At 39.9% G+C, this 14,845-nt stretch overlaps 1 long non-coding RNA gene across 1 annotated transcript; it reads right to left on the reverse strand.

Annotated features, from left to right (window-relative positions):
• Nucleotides 1-3,434: 3,434 nt before the first annotated feature.
• Nucleotides 3,435-14,842, reverse strand: LOC108445375. The gene is made up of 3 exons (XR_001860194.1): nucleotides 14,704-14,842; nucleotides 5,716-5,796; nucleotides 3,435-4,957 (listed from the first exon to the last, which is right to left on the reverse strand). It is a non-coding gene; the product is annotated as an uncharacterized LOC108445375 (long non-coding RNA).
• Nucleotides 14,843-14,845: the final 3 nt, after the last annotated feature.

A 14,845-nucleotide genomic window follows, 5' to 3' on the forward strand; every position in this document is an offset into this window, starting at 1 on the left:
GCACTCGCTCCCGCCCCCTCCCCGCAGCCGAGAGCGGGACTGACCCAAAGGGGAAGCGCGGGACGAACCGGCACCCCTGTCCTGGAGGAGCCTCATCCGAATTGCGGCCAGGTGGTTTTGGGGTTGGTAGTTGTTGGTGTTCACCCCTTCCCTCACGAGTGATGCAAGGGCTTGTCCTGTGACAGGCAGGACATGGGGCTGGGTCGGCCCGGTGTCTCTGGGATGTAATAGGGAAGATGCTTCATGGCATTTGTGTTTCTAACAAAACACGCGGAAATGTGTAATAGTGCTTGCAGGAAAGTGGATAGACCACCTCCCCAATATCAAGGCACCACAGTCCGGCTTCTCCACGGGAAGGAAACAGTAGAAAACAGAAAGTTTCAGAAACAGTAGTGCTTCCAGTGAAGCACTAAAAGCAAAACAGCTGCTCTGTGAATGGTGGCTATTGCTGAAAGTTGGGCCTTGCGGGTATCAAGATGACCATAAAACATCTGTTGTTAGGTCCATGGCACAGGGATCCTGTTTCCAATGTTTCAAATGCAGTACGGACATGGATTTGAACAAAATACTAGTTCCAAGGTTTACATTTCATATCCAGTGATGAATGAGTTTGAGGATATTGACTTTAGTTTTTCTTTGTATTTCTTGCACTCACTGAGCCGAGTTTAATCATCAGTTTCATAAAATCTGCTCAGAGAGGCAGGAATGGAAATACATTAATCTCTGAACTGATACACAGCTAAAATTCTTTTTCCATGCCACTGTTACATTCATTTCATGTCCATTCATTTCAGCCCCGACAGGCACTGTTTTAAATGTCAGGACTATCAGGCCCAGCAGCATTTTACAAATGAGAGCAGCACACTGGAATTTAATGGTGTTACACCTGAGTTGAGGTAGAGTCATTGAACCTAGGCATCTATTTGTAAATCCCTGTCTTCTGGTTTTATAAAAGCAGAATACAGAGAGGCAGAGATATTATGGTCCTAGATATAGGCTGTAATTGTACAGCAAAGATATTTTCTGTAATGATGCTGAAAAAGATGGCGTCCTTTTCTGTAAGCCTACTGTGTAATACACAGGGCTTAATATATTGTGCTCATTCAATTATAGTTTTAGTGAGCTGGAGTCACAAGAGACAGCAAAGCTTTTCAGGCTTTCTGGTGATTTCCTGAAGGTATTTCAGCACTTGATCACAGTACAGAACATAATAAATTGCACCATCTGTATACACAGTCCTTGGTTCCTGACAGAATGAGAGATAAGGCTTTAGGCATTGCACGCCAAAAAAAATACAACACAGATTTATTTTCTTTCAGTATTTACAATGCCTTAATGTCTGAAGAACTGTGGATTTTCCTGCCATTAGCAATTGCCCAAGTAGCTGTCTCAAAGCGCTGTTCCTGTGGTTCAAAGACAACCCAGGGAACTGAGGAGACAGAGCCAAACTCAACCCACAGTCACACGGAAGCAAGTGCAATCAGGGATATTGTTCTGACACAAACAAGAGCAGAGTTTGGCCCAGGTAATCAGCATCTTTTCTGTCTCACACTGGTAATTGACAGTTCCCTTGGGAAAATGATTGGGCTGCAAATATATTAAATCCAGCCTTTGGACCCAGTCATATGGTCCACACAGAAGCATACTTCCCATTAGTCTGAATGGCTGAAGAAAGGGCTGAATGTGTACCCTGTTCTTGTCCACATGACACCAGTACTTTTCATTAATTACTTCAGCTTCTCTGTAGTTTCTATGGAGAGAAAATAGAGTCTGGGAATTTTTTCCACTTATAAGAAAGATGAATGATATAATGCTTGCAAGACTGTAGGCCCTGAATCAATGACAGGCTTGGAATATGTTTTGCTTAATAACGCATTCAGTATTTTGTAGCACCAGGACTGGTACGTGGAAGAACGTGATGATTTGTCTGCAGCAGTCACACTACTGAAGTTTGGAGAAGGATAATGGCTAGGGCTACCATCCTGGAACCAGAACCAGGATTTCCTGGGATGTAGTCCCACTACCACCAACTTCCTCTGCTACCTTGGGCATATTTTTAAAATTACGTATATCAGATTCCCTGCCTGTCAAAACAGCACAATGAGATTCAGCTACCTGAAATTCTTACTGTGTTTGGTGGGAAAGGCAGTAACAAGGCCCTGTCCTCCAAAATGTGTTTAGCCCATCACAGAAACATGGAACAGTACCAGATCCTTTGCTGGTGAGATCAACAAAGGTCTGTACTCTTTTTCAGTGCTCTGAAGATAAAAAGTGATTTATAAGTGTTACAGCTCAAAATAATAACTTACACTATTTCAAAAGGTTTTTTTGTTTTGTTTTGTTTTCTCAAAAAGACTGCACAAACAGCATCATTTGAGCAGTCTCTTGAAAAACTTAAGTCAACTATTAATATCCAATGGAATGATGACCATTACTCTTTTCCCCTTTCATCTTTGGTCTGATTAACAAGGAAGAATATTTATCTTATTTACTTCATGTTTTTATTTCTTTAACAATTGCTGGTAATCGGAGAGATCCTGATTAACACTCCAATGCAGCAACTACTCCAGAAACATTAGTAAGGATTGCAACACTGATTAGCTGTACAAACAAATATTATCGTATTCCTTTAATCTTAAGTAGCCATAATGGTTATAATGGACTTTAAGAGGCTATTTATTTTGTTGGTATTGATGGAGTTTACAACATAAATTCAAGTGTTCAGAGAACACAGAAGGTTCTCTTTGATGTTGACTTGTCAAAACTTTATTGAAATCAATAGATATTCCCCAGTCTGACTTTAGGCAAGTTTTGTCCCTATGTCTTTAGAGACATCAGAGGGGTTTTAGCTGTAGCCAGTAACAGAGGAAGTAAAGGCGACCTCTTCTCAGGCTCTGTGGTCAGTCAGGCCTAGAAAGAATCCACTTAAGCTTTTTTTGCTAATGACATTTCTGGATGCAAGTCAATGAACTCGAGAAGAGTGTCCAACCTGGTGAAATGCTAGAAAATATAAACAGAAAACATTTCAGCACTGACTTTTCAAAGCCTTCTTCAGCCTGGCATGGTCTGTCCCAGATAAATTTTTGGGTTTGAGTCTAGAAAAACATCAGCAAGCAGGTAAATGTAGAGCATCACTTTGGCTTGCACTGAAAATATTTTTGTTGCTATTTTAAAAATATATTTTTATTGCTCTGTATATCTAAAGCAGTGCTTTCAACATGTGGAAAAAAATTTATTTGTTTTGGATTTAAAGTTTCTAGCCAGAAATCCACAATTTATTGGGATTGGGATGTTTTTAGAAGATCAGAAATGAATAATTCTGCTGCTGTCACAGCAGCAGAAACAGTGGAGGAAATTGCATTTCTTCAAATACCATCATCTCTTCCCAGGGAGGCCAGAGAATTCTTCTTGATGATCCCAATTATTTAATAAAACTGAGGACCACACAAGTAACATATTTGATTTTTGGAAAATTTGATTATTTAATTGTTCATTATTTCATTTCCAACCTGTAGGAAAAGATTCCCAACTTTGAGCATATCTAGAATACATTTGTATAACAACGGATTCTTTGGTTTTCATGATATTCAAGTTTTGGAAATGAGTTTTAAGTCTCGTAAGTATCTGAATTTCAGTAAGTGCTCTTAAAGTTTTATCTCAGATAAATACAGACTATTGCACTGCATCTGGAAAACAATGGCAGGGTGTTTCCTTTTCCTTGACCTATAGGTCAGAATACTGTAATCAAAATCAATGCCAGTTTAGGTGAGGAGTGAATAGGACCAACATGGAAATTTGCATCATGTAATCTTTATCTTGTGTTCTCTCACCTGAAATTACAGGACACAGTAGATTTTTATTCATTGCCAAAAAAGCTGTGGCTATACAAGCCACAAGCCCGTTCTTGTATTTTCAGTTTTCTTGCTCTGAGATGCTGCTTTCAGTGAAAAACAGGCCTTCTGCTTACTCGCTTTCAGTAGTTTCTCACATTTTGTTCTCTTCACAAATGGATTTGCTCAGCAGTATCCCTGCTCTTTGTTTATAAATATAAAGGTAAAATGTGTGGGATTAGTTATTAAACTGTCCAGAAAAGTCCTAGATGTAAGGAAGAGATTGTATGCCCCAAATATGTCTTTTTTTCAGCTTTATCAATTGTTCACACAACACATTACTTCTTACATATATTACATTTTCAATCCCTCGCAACTTTATAATGAAGTCCCAACATGCTGAGTGAACTGCAGGTTGCAGCAATCACTTAAGTGCTATATCACTTTTTCACTCATTATACATTGCTGCTTAGGTTTCCAAGATTAAGTACTTATTATTTGAATGTGTAAAAGACAGTATGCAAGCATTGCCTTCACATTTACTCTTGAACTCTGTTTGCCAGATCTTATGGAAACGGATGGATGGCAAGGACAGGGCTGAGTAAATGTACAAGAGTCTAAGTAGTTCCAGATGAAGGGCAAGGATGGAGAATCACTGCTTCTAAAACAAAATGATCAGTATAGCTTCTTTTTTTTTAACCTGCCCTTCAAGGAGAAACCTGCACATATTTGGTCTGACTGATCTAATTTTGGTTGTCAGTTTAATCAATCCCAAGCATCAGAATATTCCCTAAACCTACAAGTCTGAGAGTTTCTATGCCTAGCAAAAATATGATTGAATTGGCAACTAAAACTACTGAGTGCAGGTCTGTATATTTGACAATGTTTTATTAAAAAATGCTTGAAAAATTATCAGTTCACGGAACATTGTTTTCTCTTTCTTTCCCCTCTCTGTCACTTTTTACCTCTGTTTCTAGTTGACGTGATACCTAGTCTGAAAAATTAGGAACCAGATTCTAGAAAGCTGTCAGTCTGCAGATCTCAGGTGTGGGTTGTCCAGCCTGTTTTTGTAACTGCAAGCACACAGACCATCTGGGTTGATATCTGGGTTCCAAGCTGTGGGGATGCTGGGAGGAAATCACAAACATGCTATTAATTGTTATAAGAAAATACTGGTAGAAACACGCCCCAACTTTATTTTTGTTTTTCTTCACTTACTCATAAATTCCAGTAGATTCTGGTAAAAAGCCATTCTATTGTTTCTTTAACAACACATTCAACAAATGTGGCATACACTGTGGTGAGGTGGATGAGATAATCTGTGCTGCTGACAAATATGTGACATTTGTTAATGGTAGGGGAAGAAATATGAGGTTGTGCCGACGTCTAACATGGAACTTTGGTGAATATTTTACATCAGCTACGGTTAAGGGTTAAGAGCCAGACTCTGAGCAGGTCAGATTATAATGGATCCATCTGTCTCATAACAAGAGCTATTGATTGGTTGTAAATCCCACCTAGTGGGGGACTATTACAACGACAGCACCAGCTCGCCAATGAGATCTTCTGCAGTCATATAGCGCTGGGGTTAATGGGGGAGTTTCTTTGAGACATCTGGATGCTGAGCACCAGACACTGCTCTGGGACAAACACTGGCAGACCCCAGTGGTATTACTGGTAGCAGGTCCCAGTGCCTCCAACAAGTCTTTTTGATATGTAATACTGGCCTTTGTTTTATGTATTAATTCAGAACTGTCCAGCACATTTGTAATCTCCTGTCAATAAACTGTGGTTCTGTTTGTAAATGGAAAGGAAGATCCAGTAATCTGTCGGTGGTTTCTAGACTTTTACAGCTTGTTAAATTTTTCTAAGTCTTTTGCATTACCTGTGTCTGAAGTCACCTTGAGGTACACCAATCCAGCTGGGCACTGCTGTAATTTCTTAGATCCAGTGTGTCTTGTAATATCTGAAGAAAGAGAAAAAAGATACCTAAAGCGGTGCCTACGCTTTCTGGTATGTAGAAGATATACTGGGATCTGCCTGCTGACCGTAGGTGGTAAGTTAATGTTTGGTAAGATATTGCTAGAACCTTGTTAGATTGGGGCAGTAGCTGGGAGCATGGCTCCTCGTGGCTTAGACTGGCTGTCAAAGGGCCCCATATGCAGACTGCCTGACAGACCATGTTGCCTTCCCTGTACAGAAGACAGCCAAACACATGGGTCTTATAGCACTGACAACTGCACTAATCCTGGCTTGGCCTTTGAAGAACATAGATGAACGCTATCAAAGTTCATAAATCTACATCATAAAATATTTAAAACATTGAGGTACTGTGAAGCATTTCACATCTCTTGGTAGCAACCATGTGCTCCTAAAGCAGTCCTACCAGGCTGTGCCTGTGGGTTTCTGTTGTCCCCTCTAAGTATTTTCTAGGGTCAGAAGGCGTTTTTCTGGCAGCAGGTCTCTGCAGCAGTAGACCTGGAGATATACACAGTGCAAAGAATTTTCTCAGCTAGACATAAGGGAAAGGCAACAATATGTTTAGGCAACTATTCTAAGAAAAAAGGTGTGAGTTCTGAAATACTTTACCTTGAGCCTATGCTATGGATGTTTTGACCTGTAGGGACTGTGGTATAATCAGAGAGAAGGAAGAGGCTAGATATATTTTTAATTGCTCTATCACTGGATATTTTAAAGGATATTAGAAACACATCTGTGAGGATCAACAGAGCCTGAACACATTTGAAGACCAGAGGATGTATCAGATCCATCTTTGTCAGCCTTTTCTATTCCCCCCTGACCATCAAGTATTAGTCTGGTGTGTTGCAAATCCCTGGGAGCCACTAGCTGCTGATTTGAGAAGAAGTGCACCTAGAGCCATCCTGCAAGACTGACATCATCATGCATTCATCTCAGTGCCTCCTAAGCATTTTGAGATCCTCTGATGAAAGCCATTACATAAATGCATAGCATTGTATTCTTAAATGTTTAAATCATGACAGATTTTGAATACATATTTTTTGTGACTCAGTCATGAATTATCACAATTTGCATACAATATTTTCCTGTATGCAGCATACCCTCCTTCCCATTTAATCCTTCTGATTTGTGCTGCTGTAGTGATTTTAAACCTGAATTACAGAAGCAATTGTGGAGTGCTTTGCTGTTAACTTGGCGATGAGTAATCTTGCTATACCTATAGGCAGGAATAATCAACAATTTTTTGTAATGAGCAAGGAGGAAACTCATAATCAAAGGAAACATTTCTCTATTTATGAACAGGTGCATCCATTTTACTCCCTTTGTATCCAAAGCTATAGCAGCTGTCTAATGTGAATATTATTTTCTTTTGCTTATTGCTGCAGTGCCAAGGGATAAGCTAATATTAGGCCTTCACTTAATAAGGCCCTGGTCAAATGCTGAGGAATAGGCAGGGATGCCCCAGTGCACTTACAGTCTTAAACAGAAGAACAGTGAGAAGGTATAAAATGCAAGCATTAAAGGAAACTGAGAAGCAATTCTCTGTCTTTGAAATAAGTTTGTTTGCAAAGGATAGCTTAATATTTCTTGGAAACACCATGCTATTTATCCAGTCACCTCCTTAGCTGCCCTTTTCTGGTTTCCCCTACAAAAATTGCCCAGGTGACAGCAGCAGCTCTGCTGAGTCCCAGCTGTGAGAGAGGAGTTGAAAGGCCTGCAGGAGCCTGTGTGTACCCATGCCTGTAAGAGCACCGTCCAGTGAACTGGAAATCCACAGTCCAGCTCCACACACTTGTCCCAGACAGGTAGAAATGTAATTCTGCCATTGTATACTGGATATTGCAGGCAGAAGCCCATTGTCTTCGTTGTCTTCAGGAAGGATCCGAGTTAGGAACTCCCTGGGCCTGCCACGCTGCTTTTGATAACAATCCCCCACTGTCTTTTTGAATGTGTTTGCAATGTGTCCTCCCACCAGGAGAGGAAATCAGGTCCTGAAGATAGTATATCCTATGGCTCCTTTAATTATGGAGGATTTTAACAGAGATGATTTCTTGCCCAGGAGATAAAATGTTTCCTCTTGAGAGAAAGAATTGCCTCACAACAAAGCTGTTTACCCCATCACTCTCCTGCACTTGAATATATTTTCATAATGCTTATTTTTGCTGTAATAATCCAGCATCCGTTACGCTGACAGTCCCACAAAGAGCTATTTAGAACAGCTAAGGGCTGCTTTGGGTCCCAGGGCAAACAGGGTGGCTCTCTTTCCCCTTTTCCCCTCCTTTTTCTGTCTACAGGTTAACCTGGTGCTGATCTCCCCTTCTTCCCAGCCCTGTTGGTTGCAGGAGGGGAGGACAGGACAGAGGCACTCTCTGAGGTGCAACTCCAGAGTCCCAGGGCATTCATTCCTAGCCCCCTTGGTGGGGATGGCACCACTGTTCAGGGTGTGCATTAGTCCTTTTCTCTCCAAATTTGTGGTGCTGGAGCAGGATTAGCTCTCAGCTAGTACATGTCTTTCCCCTTCATCTTTTAAATGTACCTCAGTCATCAGGCTTCTTCCCAGGCATTGCAGATGAACAGTTATTGGATCTCATTTTGGTGTTTGACTCTGGAAGCTGAGCTTGCCACTGGCAGTTTGGAAAATAAGCCACCACACAGATGCAGAAAGAGAGTAATTGCACCAGAATGATTTTGCCAGAATTACTTGGGGTAAGCTGACAAACTCTGTGGGTGCATTTTCACACTGAGGCTTCAGTGGGGTCCTCTGTGTGCAGTGAACCACCTGTGTGCAGAGGCCTCCAGGCATTTTTGACTCTGCTAGCATCTTCTGTCTCTCACAGCTCAAACTCATTTCTGTAACTAACTCAAGCGCAAGAAGACACTGATTCTCCTCTCTTTACAATAAGTTTTAGTTAGAACAAAGTAAAATTTTAGCTCTGACTTGCTTGAAGTAGAGAGTTCTTGTGAGCACTGTCAGACCCTACTGGCATTTACAGGGTGGGAAACTCCATCAGCAATGGGCACACTTCATATTTTAATTTTGGAAAGGGAGAAAGTTTGTGTTCAACCATCTGCTTTCAAGAACATTTCTCTTTGTGCTATTTCCAGTCTGAACTGGGGGTGAGGTGTAGCCCTTTTCAGTTGTCCATTCATGCTTCCTTTTCATTTGTTTAAATTGCTCATCCATCTTGTCCATCAATATGTTTCTTCACTTACCACAAAGGTAATAAATTCCTTTGCCCATAAACAATTTGGTCCATAACTTCCCTAACATAAGTATGCTTATTAACTTTTCTACAGGACAACTTAGATGAGGAAGATGGCATATGTGCACACTGGAAGGAAGATAAGAGTCTGAAGTAATTCGATTAGCTGTAATAGAAAAATGGATGAGCTGCAGGGATGGAATTCACCCAGGACTAATTTGGAGCACAGAACATCAGAGTGCTGAAAATCTGATAGCAAATGATGCTTGTTTAGAGTGCAGATCAGGAGGCTTTATAAGTGTATATCTAACACTGAATCTGTACATCATCTATAGGATGTAGCATCTGTGCACCTACAGATACCTACATACAGCATTCTTTGATGAAAAGGTGCCCTGAAAAATGTGTTCATTCAGGTTAAGAAAACTATAGGAATTTCACTATATTTCATAATCCAGTAGAAATAACTGCTCCCAAATTCTGAAATTACTATGTATACTTCTTCCCTTCATCTCCTTACCTTTAGCTTTCAACTATGGAACAGCTCCTGCTCCCTCCATTGTCATCAGCTAGAGGCACTGCTTGTAGGGAATCCTGTATGTTTAGTTATGGGAGAGGTTCTTCAGAGCTAGCTCAGAAAGAACAGCATTGGCCTTTAACCCAAGGAAGATAATTTAGAAGCAATTTTTATAGAAGAGTTCAATAATGTGATTCTTCCAGAAGACTGGCTGCAGAAAGACAGAGCCAGGATAACTCTCAGATTGGGTACACCTGTGACTCAGACACATCAACTGGACAAGATGAAGCTGCTTGGTTCCGTTGATCCATGAGGACCAATGGTGCCTTGCGTTAAAATTTAAAGACTCTGCTACATTCTGCATGTCTGTATTTCTGCTCTCCAATTACTCATTCCTCCTCCTGTTGACGAAAGGTTCAGCTTTCCTACTGATCTCCTTCCTGGAGCAGAGGTAATTACTCCCCACAGGCATCTCCAGGACCTGCATGTGGCTCATGGAGACCTGAAGATTCATGTTCAATGTTGTCACAGATGCCCCAAGAGCCACTTCTCTAGGGCCTCTTGACAGCTAGTCTCAGCCAACATTGCTATAATGTCTGCCTAGGGCTGTATTGCCAGGGCTGGGGCTTTGTTTCCAAACCCTCTTTACCCTTTTTCACTTTCATTTGATTTATAGTTGTCTCCAATAGTTGAGATTAATGTGGATTGTATTTTACAAGCGAGCATGGTGTTAATTTTCAGAGTATTTATTGCTCCAGCCACACAGAGGAGATAAATCACCTTAGAAAGAAAATGTCCTCTTGCATGCAGTCGGCTCAGTAAATTTGTCTAAACTCACAAAAAGTTGCCATTTAATCTCTGCCTGGGGTTAAGTCCTGTGAAACTATGACTGAGCAGTAGACCAGTAGTAAGCAGTACACAGGTCAGGCAATGCTTGCTCCCACCTTTCTGAAGTACTCAGCCCTTACGTCTTCCCACAGGCTCTTAAGCTTTTATTCAATGCTCAGTGGAGATAAATATAACATGCCCATAGCCCTCTTTTGAATGAAATAAATTAATTTATATATTTATTTACATAGCTATATAACAGTGTATTTTAATGTAATATAATGTAACATGTTTTTAATGTGATATAGCAATGTGTTTTTTAAAAAAACTACTCACCTGCAAATGGCTCTCCACATAAATGATCAAGATCTCCAAAGACAACTAATGATTTTGAGCAGCAAAGTTGAGTTCCTCAGTCTAAGATAAAAACATCAACTTCACTGAGCCTTTCATTCAGCAGGTGATATGTCCATTCACCAAAACATTTTTCTCAGTATCATTCATGCCTTCTGTTTTACACCAGACCAGTACTGGTCTGACTGCTTACATTGTCAGATAATTTTCCTCACAGGTATATATGAACCTATCTATTTTTCTACTTCAACATCACCTGTGAGGTAGCTTAATATATATTGACTTTTCAATCTGGCCAGGGCTGGCCATTTTGAGATGGATTTATAGTAAAAACTTGATTTTATTCTCTACAATCAACCAGTCTATTCCTGATGCCTGTGTTGCAGTCAGTTTTGGTGCCTATTTAGAAGAATCAGAAACAAATATGCCTTGTTACCTTGCTTAGTAAGTGTAGTGAGAGACCCAGTTCTGGGTCATCCAGAGTGGCAATGACATCCTCTACCTGTATGTTCATCTACCTACTTTGCTTTTGCACTTTGCAGTCCGTACTGATTTTGGCAGACTTTCACACAGAGAATGAAAGAGTTGCTGTTACTGCCTACATGGCATCCAACAGCTCCATGGCACTGTTCTTATGCTTATAATGCTAAGTAAACACAAGTTTTCAAATAAATTTAACAGATCATTTCTATTTGTCAGCAGCTTACAATGGAAGTCCATAAATAAAAATGATTTTTTTATTTATAAAATTTGTCATGTCTCCAATCCTGGGTATTGAACTACTGGAGAAAAACCGGTATTTGTTTTCTGACATTCATCCATTCAACTGCTTTTGGTGAACATCCCAAAATGTCATGTTTGATTTTGCTTTCAGCTTCTCACAGAAAATCTGCCTGTTCTAATGGTACCTGTTGGACAAAATTAAATAACCATTAGATGAGGGGGTTGTTTTACTGTGATTTAGTAAGGCAGAGCAGGCTTCTTCTGCAGCTCAGAAGAATAAGAATCAAACCCCTGCTTGTTCCAGCTCTGTGCCCATTCATATCTCTGGATATTTATGAAAAACATAACTCACAAATGAGAGAATACTCTAACCTTATTGCTCAATACACATGCATTTGAGATGTGTGTAACTTCAGCATCTCTGGGCTCAGCAGAACAACTGGAGAAGCTTGCCAGTGTAGCAGATAGGAAAATAGCTAAACACAGGGACTGGAGTGCACTGATAACTGTCACAGATCCAAACCTGTGATGTGGTCACAGTAAAAAAACAGGAGAGAATGTCCCCCTTCTAAAATAGAACAAAACAGAACACAGAACAAGTGTGAGCCAAAGTGATAAATTATAGAGGACCTCATGTGGAGAAATCAAATAAATCTCTAAATATTTTTAGCACACTCACTTTTCTTTCAATAGCTCACCAGGAGGTTCACTGGTCTCACCTGGCATCTTATTAATCCTGCACTGATTGGTGAGCATGCAGGAATGGAGCAGCACTGGCATCTGGGTTAATCATGTCTTCTAGGAAATTGTGAAAATGACACAGAAGATACTTCACAAATGGCGAGCTGAGGTTTTGCTGCAAAAAAAATGCTCTGTTTTCACAGCAGGTGGTCAATAAATCTAGCACTGTTATGGATCATAGCTATAAGTCAGGTTTCAAATGTTCCCAACTGCAAGAAGCATCTGTCTTATTTGGAGTCTGAATACAAACAATCTTTGCTGCAAGTGCAAGATGGAGTTTCTCCTGCATTTGGGTTGCTTACTTTCATTTGTATCTTTTACTTGGTCTCTTCTTTGAATTCTGATATTTCAGAAGACTATTTTTGATCAATATAATCCTTATGCAGTGCCTAGTGATTTCCTCATTTTGAACTAAAAATCTCTTTCATAAGCAATTCCCAATAGAAATGTTCCTTTTAGTCTCATGCACTACTTGGATTTTTCCTCAGGGATGGAATGTTATTTTTCTTTTTAATTCTCTCTAAACTGCTGACACTAATGCTCTCTATAAAACTTGTTGTAGGCCCTGCTCTGTATCTTGTCTATGTTTGGGATTAGGGAGAATTTATTATCATGTGGTCCTAAAGCAGCTTTTTTGAAGTCTTGAGTACACTCTCCTGTCAGGTGAGTGCTGTTCATATATTAGAAAAAAAATGGTTTTAAAAATAGATCCAAGAGTGAGAAAAATCTGAAGGCTTGAGATGAACTGTTAGGAGAAACAAGACTGGGAGGAATTTGCAGCAAGAGAAAAATCTTCGTTCCCATGGAGGATGGTCAGGTGGATGGTGCTCTTTGTTCTGAATGGAAGCAGCTGTGGCCCAAGAGGTGACCCAGTGGGGCTAAACACCATGACAGCTCAGGACACCTGAACTCACTTCCCACCAAAACACAAGATTTGGAATCTGGAAGTTTAATTCCAATCAAGGGGACAGGGAACATTCACAGCAGGAACCAGTCCCCTACTCAGAAGGCTCAGTGCATAGGCACACAGATGCTGCATATATAAATATACATGATCTTTTGGGAGACATATCAAGCTGAAAATCCACCCTTTGAACCAAGTTCTTTCCAGACACCTGAAATCAGACACCTAAATATGGAAACAGCCTCAAACACAACCTGTTTTGAATGCATTAGTTTCGCATTTCCACTGCTTTTGGAAGAGGTATGTAAACTCAGAAAGAAGTATTTCATGCCTTACTCTTAAAGTGATTTCAAAGGCAGTCACTCACTGAAGAAAAGGAAAAGAAAGTACACTGCCTCTTGATGGTCTCTAAAACACACAGCTAAAACAGAATCCTTTGTGTTTAGTGAAGGGGAAATCTCAGAGGTTAAAAATGCAGGTTGTGGAGAAAAATGCTTTTTAGTGCAAAAAGAAAGGTTATTCTGAATGTTGTCCTAAAATTGGTATTCCTCACCACAAGCATGGGAATTGTTTGGAATTTATAACCTTGATAGTTTTAACTGGAGCAAAATATATATAAATGGATCAATTTTTAATATGTTTAATTGCAAATCTGACAGAGATAAATCCTTCAGTGAATCACTGGCCCAACTTCTTGTTTGACTTTAACAGTAATTTAATTAGATTTGACTTCAAAAAAGCACCTTAGCATGATTTAATGGTATAAATTATGACCTGTTCAAATTGCTCACTGAAAACATATTATTTAAAGAGGTATTTTAAATGTAAGCAAATGTAAACAAGCTGTATGTTTGATGGGTTACACATTTTATTCCCAGCAGACTATTTCACACTGGGGACTATCACACTGACTTGTCAGTGTGATATAGTGGTGTGAGCAGAAGCGTCAAAATTGGTGGTTGCAAGGCAGAAGGTATGTGATCTTGGGAAAGACATTTAACTTGCATTGTTTCTTCATCTGTAAAATAGAGAGCAGGGGAAAAGTAATGAAGCTCTCCTGGGGTCTGCAGCAAGTTAATGTTTGTAAAACATTTGAGGGTTGCAAATGGAAGAAGTGCTAGGAAAAGTGTTGTAACTTCAATTATTTCTAATTATTTTTTTCAAGCAGGGGTCAGAATTTCAGATTTGGCTTTTTAAGAGACTATAAATCTGCCCTCAGGGTCAGTTAGTAGGAATTCCTGCACACTATAAAGCTGCCTTTATTTGTTTCTGCTGCAATTTGGACCCTACAGAAACATCCAGCTCTGTTTTTTACTTGAAAGTTAATAAAGATATATGTGGAGGTGAAGAATTAAAAACTTTGTAAGAAAACCAGCATTTCTCCATTCTTACCTAAACCAACCTCCCAGTGTATCCACCATACTGGCTGCTCCAACCAGCACTGTAGCTCATTTGTTCTCATGGCATTAAAAGCTCAAAATCATATGTTTCCATTGCTGTTTCTTAACTCCTTAAACTAGTAATTGGCACTAATGACTTTAATACCTGCTGCCTTCTTAGCTAACTTTGATTCATGCAGACGAACTCATAAAAGCATTAAACACTTTTAACGTGTCACCCTACCCAGTCTTGCAGGTTCCAGCAATAATTTCCTTTCCTTACTCTTCCATCAGCAAGAGTTCCACCTTAAGTGTTCTGTATCTCTGAAGCCAAATTGCTGTACATGTGTGAGAGACTGGAAGGATTGCTGGCTCGAAACCTTTCG

Source organism: Corvus brachyrhynchos, unplaced genomic scaffold (assembly GCF_000691975.1).
Source record: "Corvus brachyrhynchos isolate BGI_N302 unplaced genomic scaffold, ASM69197v1 scaffold1, whole genome shotgun sequence".
Taxonomy (NCBI): domain Eukaryota; kingdom Metazoa; phylum Chordata; class Aves; order Passeriformes; family Corvidae; genus Corvus; species Corvus brachyrhynchos.